Source organism: Anolis carolinensis, chromosome 5, assembly GCF_035594765.1.
Source record: "Anolis carolinensis isolate JA03-04 chromosome 5, rAnoCar3.1.pri, whole genome shotgun sequence".
Taxonomy (NCBI): Eukaryota; Metazoa; Chordata; class Lepidosauria; order Squamata; family Dactyloidae; genus Anolis; species Anolis carolinensis.
The window spans coordinates 2,341,226-2,352,953 of NC_085845.1; positions in this window are offsets into that span (position 1 = coordinate 2,341,226).

The window sequence follows — 11,728 nt, forward strand, 5'->3', positions numbered from 1 at the left end:
ATGAAGCAGAGGAAAGGAAGAAGGAGAAATAAAACAAAATGCTGATTTTGTTGAATATTGGAAGCCCTTTCAGCCTCGGCTCCCACTTTATTTGCAAAGTGAGGGCTAAACAAGCCATTTACATGCCTGATTTCTTCGATTCGTCTTCTCCTGATCAAGGGGAAACGCACCCCCAAAGTAGGGGAAAATAGCCAGATATGTGATGTCAATAAAACAAAAGTGAATGGAAAACAATGCAATGCCCCAGGAATCCAGGAAATGCACTGCCGACTCTTGGAAAGTCTTCATCGGACCTTTGCTCAGATTCAACAGCCATCACCAGAATACATTTTAAGCCCAATCTTCTTCCTTTCCTCCATCCTGTTTTGTATGAAATTTTGCAAATGTTTCTGCACATTTTGTAAATGTGTCTGTAAAATTTTACAAATATGCTTGCATGAAGTTTGTGAATGTTTTGTATGAAATTTTGCTAATGTTTCTCCATTCATTTTGCAAATCTGTCTGCATGAAATTTTGCGAATGTGTTTGTCCAAAGTTTTGCAAATGTTTCTGTATGAAGTTTTGCAAATGTGCCTGCGTGAAATTTTGCGAATGTGTTTGCATTAAGTTTGGAAAATGTTTTGTATGAAATTTTGTAAATGTTTCTGCATGAAGTTTTGCAAATGTTTCTGCATGCATTTTTGCAAATCTGTCTGCATGAAACTTTGCAAATGTGTCTGCCTGAAGTTTTGCAAATGTTTCTGCATAAAGTTTTGTAAAGGTGTCTGCATGAAATTTTGCAAATGTGTTTGTCCAAAGTTTTGCAAATGTTTCTGTATGACGTTTTGCAAATGTGCCTGCGTGAAATTTTGCGAATGTGTTTGCATTAAGTTTTGTAAATGTTTTGTATGAATTTTTTAATGTTTCTGCATGCATTTTTGCAAATGTGTCTGTATAAAGTTTTGTAAAGGTGTCTGCATGAAATTTTGCAGATGTGTCTGCCTGGTTTTGTAAATATTTTGTATGAAATTTTGTAAATCTGTCTGCATGAAATTTTGCGAATGTGTCTGCCTGAAGTTTTGCAAATGTTTCTGTATGAAGTTTTGTAAATGTGTTTGTGTAAAATTTTGCAAAGGTGTCTGCCTGAAGTTTTGCAAATATTTCTGCATAAAGTTTTGTAAAGGCGTTTGTGTAAAATTTTGCAAATGTGCCTGCAAGAAGTTTGCAAATGTGCGTACATGAAGTTTTGCAAACGTGCCTGCGATGCAATGCTTTGGGCTAAAAGGCCATGCGATGCGGTGCATTTAGTGCGATCCCTCCCTTTATTCCTGGGCACCGCACTCAGCCTCCCATTATTTCCAGAGACTTGAAACGTAAAGAAGCAGCTTTCTTTGAGAAACAAGAAGCCAAGGAGATGGGAACCGTTTACATCATTTAGAAGAAGAAAAAAGAAACTATGAAAATGCTCCTGGGTTTGGAAGATTGAGCCAAATATTGAGAGAGAATAAAGAAGTTGTTCAGGAGAAGCGAGAGGGATGACAAGTGTATTTTCATCAAATGTCTTTATGGTAAGAGGTTGTTGTTGAATTGCTATTGTTTCTGCATAAGTAGTGATAAAGGATTGAACATCAGTTTTGGAGAAAATGTGATTTTAAATAATGAGGATGATGATATCTTTATTTAATTATCCATTTCCGCAAAACCGGTGCTCGGTTTCAATATGAATTGCCGTTGAAATCTCCTATTAGAAAGTTCTTTACTAAACAAACCACCTGTGGAATTGATGTCATTTTGACAAAATAAACCTTGTGAATATGGGGAGGTTGTTCTCATTTGTTATGAACCTTTCCTGTGAATTTTAAATTTTAGGATTTTTTTCCCCCATGGCTACAAGAATATGGCCTCTCCATTGCAAAAATCGTGCATTTCAATTGGTAGGTTTGAGTGGGTCTACGCTGCCCTGTAATGCAGTTTGAATCTGCATTATATGGTCAGCTTAACTGTACCTGGCTCTACATTGACATATAACACACACTGAAACTACATTATATGGCCATATGATGTAGAACCGTATAATGCATTCAGTGTGGCTGTGTGAAGTTTTGCAAATGCTTCTGCATGAAATTTTGCAAATGCATTTGAATTTTTGCGAATGTGACTGCATGAAGTTTTTCAAATGTTTCTGTCTGAGGTTTTGCAAATGTATCTGCATAAAGTTCTGTAATTGGGTCTGCATGAAGTTTTGCAAATGTATCTGCGTGAAGTTTTGCAAATGCATTTGAATTTTTGCAAATTTATCTGCATAAAGTTCTGTAATTGGGTCTGCATGAAGCTTTGCAAATGTATCTGCGTGAAGTTTTGCAAATGCATTTGAAGTTTTGCAAATGTGTCTGCATGAAGTTTTGCAAATGTTTCTGCATGACGTTTTGCAAATTTATATGCATGAAGTTTTGCAAATGCATTTGAAGTTTTGCAAATGTGCCTGCAATCCAATGCATTGGGCTAAAAGGCTGTGCGATGCGATGCATTTAGTGAGCTCCCTCCCTTTATTCCTGTGCACCGCATTCAGCCTCCCATTATTTCCAGGGACTTGAAACTTAAAGGCTGTTTTCTTTGAGACAGCCGGATGGCGTAGAACCATATAATGCATTCTGTGCAGTTCAAATGTAATCTCTGGCCTTTGCCTTTTACTATAAGTATTGAATGGACCTATGTTTAATTTATGTAGTGTAACCGTGGCCCCATCTGCATGGCTACTTGAAGCTGCGTTATATGGTCAGTCCCCTCAACGCAGTTCAAACTGTCTTAAATGAGTCTACACTGACTTTATTTTTATTTTATTTGTGATATGATTTTTATGGGTAAAGTATGGGGTGTGGGAAAGGGCATAAGAAGGGATGTAAAATAAGGACTTTTTATATTATTGTCTACTTTCATAATCATCTAATACTTTCCAAGATGCCTTGCGTATCGTTGGAAATCCTGCTCTTCTTGTCACTCGCTTCTCGATTTCCCCTTTTCTTCTTGTTCCTACGTCTCTGTAGTAGTGACTTGCTCTTACTGGTGTAAACAACACCACAATGTTTTTATTTTCCTCTCTTCTTTTAAAAAATCAATACAAAGCCAATGAAAGGCTGCCACTCTCTTCTGAATTTGGAAAGGATTGCATCAGTGTCATCCATCTCCCTCATGCGATTCATAGTTCTTGTGTGGGAATTGTTGGGAATGGACGAGCCTTTAAGCTGTAATCACCCTCTTTATGAGGTAAATTCCATTAAAATGGCAGAGTAAAAATTGCAGCGGTGAGACTTACGCTGTGTGAGTTTTGGAAGGCCTCTGTGTCATCAGGAAGGCAAAAGGATGCAAAGTTAGCTTTAAAGTTTAAAAACATTTATTGAGGTAAAAAAGAAATCAATTGATGGATAGAAAAGGTTTGGAGCTAACTATCTAATCTATCCTGTTCTAATACACATAGACGGATTAAAATAACAAAGCTCTATAGATAACTACATCTTGACTAATAGAGGACAGAGCTGCGTCCTCTCTGGAACAAAGCAGGAAGCTGGAATGGCAACCAAGCCTTGTGGGTTGCTTCTTCTCTAGGGCCATAAACATTCCAAAGGACCAAATTGGGGGAGTCAAAGCCCTAGGAGAGATCACATTTCTAGAAACATCAAAGGGTGGGCTGACCTAAATAGGACGGGAAGCAGGAAACAATGGTGAATCCTATCTAGGCATGCTTTGGAAACGGGGAAAGGATTCCCTCAATCTAACTCTATCATCTATCTGACTACATTTAGACTTGAGTAGTTCAGGGTGATTCCCAACATGAATTCCTTCTTGTTTTGAATCACATTATGTAAGAAAATTAGAAAACAAAATCCCTGTTAAAGGCTTGAAACTGATATTTCCTGCCTTTGAAAGTACGAGGGTTGAATGAAAAGTAATGCCTCCACCTTATTTATTTATTTATTTAATTTACAGTATTTATATTCCGCCCTTCTCACCCCAAAGGGGACTCAGGGCGGATCACATTATGTACATATAGGGCAAACATTCAATGCCCATAAACACATTGAACCGAGACAGAGACAGACAGACAGACAGACAGACGCAGAGGCAATTTAACCTTCTCCTGAGGGGATGTTCGATTCTGGCCACAGGGGGGAGCAGCTGCTTTGTCATCCACTCTGATGGCACTTTCTCATTCCAACATTGTAAATTAGTTAAACTTGCCTCCCCACTTTTATAAGTGGTACCTTATTTCCTACTTGATAGATGCAACTATCTTTCGGGTTGCTAGGTCAGCAACGAGCAGGGGCTATATTTTATTTTTAATTGATGGGTGCTCACCCCGCCATGGGCTGGCCTCGAACTCATGACCTCATGGTCAGAGTGATTTATTGCAGCAGCTGCTCACCAGCCTGCGCCACAGCCCGCCCCTTCGTTATTTGGGTTTGGATGGGAATATTTTAATAAATCAGACACAGAAATAATCCTTAGAATGTGCTCTTTAATATCAATTATTCACTTTTACACATAATCACCAGACAATTGGATACATTTCTGCCAACGATGAACAAGTTTTCTGAAGCCGTCACGGAAGAAGTCGACACTCTGTTTCCGCAACCGGCGTCTCACAGGACCCATTGTGCACAGATCTTCTGACAGCCAAGCAAAGCAATAATGTGACCCATTATCGCTTGTTTATTCTTGTTTATATAATCTTCAAATCTTGTCCAGTCTGTCATTTTCATTCCCTTTCCATTGTTCTGTTTTAATAAAAAGGTCAATTTATCCATATTCTTTATTTCCATTATCTTATCTAGCCATTGTGTCTTTGTGGGGATAAATTCTTGTCTCCAAAGTTTTGCGAAGAGAAGACCATTCTAGGTTTTTACTATTTCGATAAAGCACTTGTATTCCTCAGGGCGACCAATATAATCTTGCAATCTAACATATCTGAAAATGTAGGTCAATCTGCTTTTCTGAAGTTGAATCTTTATTTAAATCTAACTTTCTGCGGCCTCATAGTTGGAAATAGTTGGCATATTATGTGTGTTTGGTATTGGTGGTCCCACTGATTTAGTGCATTGTTGCAAATACAGCGCTTCCAACCTGCGCATGTGCTCTTTCCGGCACTAAGATCATTCCTGGGACTTTGGGGCATTTCTGTTGTTTATCCCAGTGTGTTTCTTGGACGCGCGGCACATCACATTTCTTATATAGACACAATTCATAAAGCAGCTGTTCTTTGGCAATTTACATGCCTTTCATGTGGATTGAGATTATTGATGATGAGGCGAACAAAATGGGCTTTAGCAGGATGTTTCTCCCACAAAAACAAGTTTCTGAAGTTTGATAAACTTTCCTCACGGTTTTTTTTTTTTTAATGACAGAACCAATTAGGAAACGACACTGATAACCCAGGAACAAAAATCATAGTGTGACATAGGCACTGGAAACTGCACTGATTTTATAATCCAGATTGAATCTGCATTATATTTCAGTGTAGATCAGGCATGGGCAAACTTTAGCCCTCCCTCCAGGTGTTTTCGACTTCAACTCCCACCATTCCTAACAGACTCAGGCCCCTTCCTTTTCCCCCTCAGCCGCTTAAGTGATCAGATAATCACATACAATGCAGGCAGATACTCACACTGAGTCACACAGGAGAGAGGAAAATGGATTCTTTTGTCCTCCTTATATATGTAGCCGCCTGCTGACAGGTCATCAGTAAGGGACACTGGCTTAAGCGGCGGAGGGGAGTGTTCCGTCTCCCAGGGTTTTGATTTTACAAGCTGCCTATAGTTATAGAAATAGCACCTGTTTGCATTTGTTCCAGGGTTGCTGTAGATTCTCCAGCACTCTGATAGTTAGCCATTAGTAAAGTTTGTAGCCAGCTCAGCAAAGTATTTGCTGCTTGCAGCTTGAGAATGTATCTTTTGTTCTGGAGACTGCCCCTTTTCCTGGGGAAAGAAGGCTCCATTTTGAGAAGCCTCTTACCTTCTAGACTGAAGAAGAAACAACTTAGATGTGCTTGTGTGGCCAAGCCAGGCCAACTCTGACAAAGTCATCGTAAGTCCTGACCTGCCTTTAAAACCAGTGCTGAGCATAAATAGGGAAAGACCTGTTCTTTCTAAAAATAGTAGCTTAGCACTGGGGCAGAGAATATCTCAGGATTTCTCTACCACTGGAGGAAGTTCTACCTGCTTCGCCTCAAAAACTAGTCTTGAGCTTAGATAGTGATAGACCTTTCTGATAGCAGCTCAGGGCTAGGGTGAAGAGGATCTCACGATCTCCTCGCCTTTGGAGGAAGTTAAACCAGCAACTAAAGGGGAAAGGCAAGAAAGGAACATCTGCAAGATTTTATAAGTTGACTGTTCATATTTGCAACCTTTACTATGTGTGCCAAGTCTGCCATGGACTTTGTGAAAATAAAATTTTGTTTGATTGTTCAAGCTTGAAGTGCCTTTGGTTACTGGGATTTCAGAGCTTCTAAGTAAGGCCCCCGCAGTTCACCTGGGCAAAGGAAGAAGCACATCTTAAAGCTTTAAAAGGTGCCTGGGTGTGACGGCATAGGGGGAAAGGAAAGGGCCTGAGGCTGTTAGGAAAGATGGGAGTTGGAGTCCAAAACCCCTGGAGGGAGGGCCGAAGTTTGCCCATGCCCGGTGCAGATCCAGGCTTAGTCTCCACAATGATGCCTATGTGCATTTCAACCTTTTTGGCTCTGTTTCAAAGCAGATCAGTGTCCATTTGGTTGCAAAGCCATGCAACGAGCGGCACAAAGTGCTCTTTCCTGCCCCAAAGATGGGGGTCAAGTGTCCAGAGAAGGGACAATGGGCACCCTGCCCTTTTGACCTCGAGGTCCATTATTGCGAAGGCAGGAGGCTATTGGGTTCCCATTCAAGCCGCAGGTTTCCAGCTCCGCAAATGGCCGGGAGGCATTGAAACTTTTGCAATCGGAAAAAGTGATGCAAACTGATCTATCTGGACCCCAAACTAAAGAGCGGACCGGGGAGAGAAAAGTATCTGAAATGAAGTTGCTCCTTGTTCTGGTTTCGGATTACGCGGGCATTGGAACCGCACAGCGAGGAGCGACCCCCCCCCCCTCATTAGCCACAGAAGATGTTTCTCGTTAGGGCTCTTTTCTAATTCTCTCAAAGGCAGAGAGGAATGAATGAATGAAAGTGGCTGTCTTCTGGCAGCCGGGCAAGGAACGAGCATAATTATTGGGAGGGGAGGTTGAAATTATAAACAGAGCCTTGCGTTCGGGAGGAGACCCCTGCCTTCGGATTTGGGATGAAAGGAAGAAGGGCTTCTATGCCAGGGGTGCACGAGTTAGCTCATCAAAACAACATCATTTTCCATTTACGCTTCATTGGAAAGGAAGTGTGCACAGATTTGCATTGCACGGAGAACTTTAGTCAAAGGAGGTGCAATAGCAATGCAGAAGGAAACAGAGCATCAGTTTTGGGGGAAATGTGCCATTAAATATATTATTATTATTATTATTATTATTATTATTATTATTATTATTATTATTATTATTATTGACACACATAGTATGACACAGCAAACAAAATCTATATGCTGGAATTATTATTATTATTATTATTATTATTATTGTTATTATTGTTATTGTTATTGTTATTGTTATTATTATTGTTTTATTATGACACAGCAAACAAGATAGACATGCTGGATTTCGTTTCACAAAACCACAAGTCGAACACTTCCCAAGTGTCTAGGACTGTGTGATGTATTTTCGGATGATGCGTGCAGATCCCAGCAGGGTGGCCTTTTGCAGTTGGCAGATCGTGATTTTGCCAATACCTAATGTTTCCAAATGCCAGCTGAGATCTCTTGGCACGGCACCCAGTGTGCCCATCACCACCGGGACCACCTGCACTGGTTTCTGCCAGAGTCTTTGAAGTTCAATCTTGAGGTCCTGAGAGCGGCTGAGTTTTTCCTGTTGTTTTTCGTCAATGCGACTGTCACCTGGGATGGCAACATCAATGATCCAAACCTTGTTCTTTTCCACAACTGTGATGTCTGGTGTGTTGTGTTCCAGAACTTTGTCAGTCTGGATTCGGAAGTCCCACAGTATCTTTGTGTGCTCATTTTGCAGGTTTGTGATCCCACCAGTTCTTTGCTGCTGGGAGGTGGTACTTGAGGCATAAGTTCCAATGAATCATTTGGGCCACATAGTTGTGCCTCTGTTTGTAGTCTGTCTGTGCAATTTTATTACAGCAGCTGAGGATATGTTCCATGGTTTCGTCGGTTTCCTTGCGCAGTCTGCATTTTGGGTCATCAGCTGATTTTTCGATCTTGGCCTTGATTGCATTTGTTCTGATGTCTTGCTCCTGGGCTGCAAGGATCAGGCCTTCTGTCTCCTTCTTCAGGGTCCCATTTGTGAGCCAGAGCCAGGTCTTCTCCTTGTTAGCTTTTCCTTCAATTTTGTCAAGGAACTTTCCATGCAGTGTTTTGTTGTGCCAGCTGTCAGCTCTAGTTTGTAGTGCGGTTTTCTTGTACTGGTTTTTTGTCTGCTGTGCTTTGAGGAGTTTCTGATTTTTGACTTCAATGAAAGCAGGTTTTTCACTTTGCTTTACATATTCTACATATTTACATGTTGTAGTTGTTGTTGTTGTTGTTGTTGTTATTATTATTATTATTATTATTATTATTATTATTATTATTATTATTAGATACACAACATGATGAGTACACAACAAAGGAGACCACTATGCTGGCTGTTGTATTGGATCCCACTTTGGACCCTTTCTGTAACTTTTTCAAGCTGATGATCCCACTAGTTCTTTGTCACAGGCAGATATTATTTTATCATCATCATCATCATCATCATCATCATCATCATCATCAGGACTGAGCTGTGTCACAGTTGGTGGACCGGGCTGGTCACTACTAACTGAGAGGTCATGAGACTGAAGCCAGCCCGGGTCAGATTGAGCTCCCAACCATTAAATATTCTAGCTTGCTGTTGACCTATGCAGCCCAAAAGACTGCATCTGTCAAATAGGAAATGGAGGTACTGCTTTATGCGGGGAGGCTAATTTAACTAATCTACGACACCATAAAACCTTCCAGCAATGTGCGGAAGAATGAGGAAGTACTCCATCAAGGACTCAATGTCACAAGTGGATGGTGTGGCCAGAATCAAGCATACCCTCATGAAGCCAGAAGCTGGAAAATGTTAAATTGCCTCTGTGTCTGTCTATATATGTCGTATGTCTAAGGGCATTGAATGTTTGCCATTTATATCTGCATGGTGATCTAGGCTGAGTCCCCTTCGGGATGAGAAGGGTGGAATATAAATACTGTAAATAAATAAAATAAATAACCCAGGTATCCAAACCATTTTGGAAAAAATACAGGGTCTTTCTTCGTGACCCATGATTTTAAAGCTGTTTTAACGTCATTCAAGTCATCAAAGAAAGAAGAGACCGCCAAAAGACGTTTGTCCCATCAAGCCTCATCATAATAATGAATGCCCACGCATGTCATTTTTCACAACCCAGGCGATTGCAAAACCCAGGCTGGTCTGTAGGCTATGATTGTGTCTGACTTTGGGGTTGGTGCTCAATCATCTCCATTTCTAAGCCAAAGAGCCAGCGTTATCCATAGACACCTCCAAGGTCATGTGGCCTGCATGACTGTATGGAGCGCCGTTACTTTCCCACCGGAGCCGTACCTATTGATCTACTCACCTTTGCATGTTTTCGAACTGCTAGGTTGGCAGAAGCTGGGGCTAACAGCAGGAGCTCACCCCACTCCCCGGATTCGAACCTCCAACTCTGCGGTCAGCAAGTTCAGCAGCTCAGCAATTTAACATGCTGCGCCACCGGGAGCTCCAATAAAACATATATAGATAGATATAAATAAATATATAGATGGAGACATATAGACAGACAAGGAGATATAGATTGATTGATTGATTGATTGATTGATGGTACATACACAGCTAGAGACAATATTGTTGAAGTGGGAATGATTGTATATAGGGTTGTTTAAATGTAATTGAGTCATGGTCGTGCAATGTGTGTTGGAGATTGCATCATACACTGTGTGCTACTTACTATGCTAGTGTGTAAAGGGTTAAACTTGGATTGCATCAGACAGCAGAGGATGAGATAAATAGCCCTCTATTTCCTATCTCTGTCCTCTTCCCGTGTGTGCCTGCGTGAGAGCTGTGTATCGTCTTGTGAGATTTCCGTTTGTAAGTAAACTTTTGATAGATAACCGGAGACTGCAGTGTCGTCATTTATCCAGAGCTTCTTCGTCAGCGACTTTTGCTGCGTGTGCCTAGCAAAGCCACTCTGATATTGGGTTATGGGCCCAGATGCCCAGGATTCTACCCAGATTGCTGTCCAGGTCCCTGTCCAGATTCTTGCCTAGGTTCCAGACCAGTTTGCCCAGTCTGACCAGTCTGCCTAGAGTGAACAGGATATTCAGGTGGAGCCAGAGATCCGGGAGCTGAGAGGAGAGTCGGAGCTATGTGCTGCAAGCCACTCTGAAAAATCTAAATGATAGCAAATGGGCAAACTTGGGCCCTCCAGGTGTTTTGGACTTCAACTCCCACCATTCCTAACAGCCGGTAGGCTGTTAGGAATGGTGGGAGTTGAAGTCCAAAACACCTGGAGGGCCCAAGTTTGTCCATGCCTGAGATAGATAGATTGAATAGATAGCACCCCGGAGCTGTCCAGGTCCTGAACCCAACATCCCTGCCTTGGGCTCCTTGAATTGGGTAGCATTTCCCAATGTTCAGACCCAGATGCAGGGCGGTGAATCCGTGACGGGTTTTAGTCCGAACTTTCAAGGGAGAAGGTGTTCAAGGAATAAAGTTCAGACCAAAAGCCGGAGAATTGGAAACGTCCGATGGAGTCGACAGCCACAAGGTCACGCTGCCTTCGAGGGAGTCAATCTGGATTTGATTCCGGGTCCTTTTGCCGTCCTATTTTGATTCTTAGGAAAGTGTCTTTTGTCCGGCTTCTCTGCGACCCCTTTTCTGTGATTTATTTAATTATTCATAATCCCTTTTTCTTAATTTCGGGAAAAGGAATAGGGTTGTTGTTTTTGCTCCGCTCGTTAGTGGTTTTTCTTTTGTCGACTGATTCTAATCCATGGTTTCAAGGGGTCGAAACGCAGCCACATTTGGCCCCAAATGGAGGCCATGTCAAAGAGATAAGCAAACACTATAAAGGTTCAAAACATAAAAAGAGATGTGTCATGCAAAGGCCACAGAAATAGCCAGGCCTCTCTGAGTATAGAGCTATCTTCTTTCTATGTCAAAAAGATAAGCAGATACTATAACGGTTCAAAACATAAAATGCACTATATAATTTAGAGCATCATGTACATACAATATTACCTGTTACATAGTGCATTTTATGTTTTGAACCGTTATAGTATTTGCTTATCTTTTTGACATAGAAAGAAGATAGCTCTATACTCAGAGAGGCCTGGCTATTTCTGTGGCCTCTGCATGACACATCTCTTTTTATGTTTTGAACCTTTATAGTGTTTGCTTATCTCTTCGACATTGTCTAGTATAGACATTTGTGTGTATTTATCACCCAAATGGAGGCCACACAAGGGGAGAGCCTTGCCTCTGGCCATGTGCAGAGTGCATGGAGAATGGACTGCACAGCTTCAAGGTGCCGAGTGTCCAAGCATTTCTGGTTTCCGTCCCAAATTGCACCTTTTTTGGGGGGAATGAACTTTTGGGCTC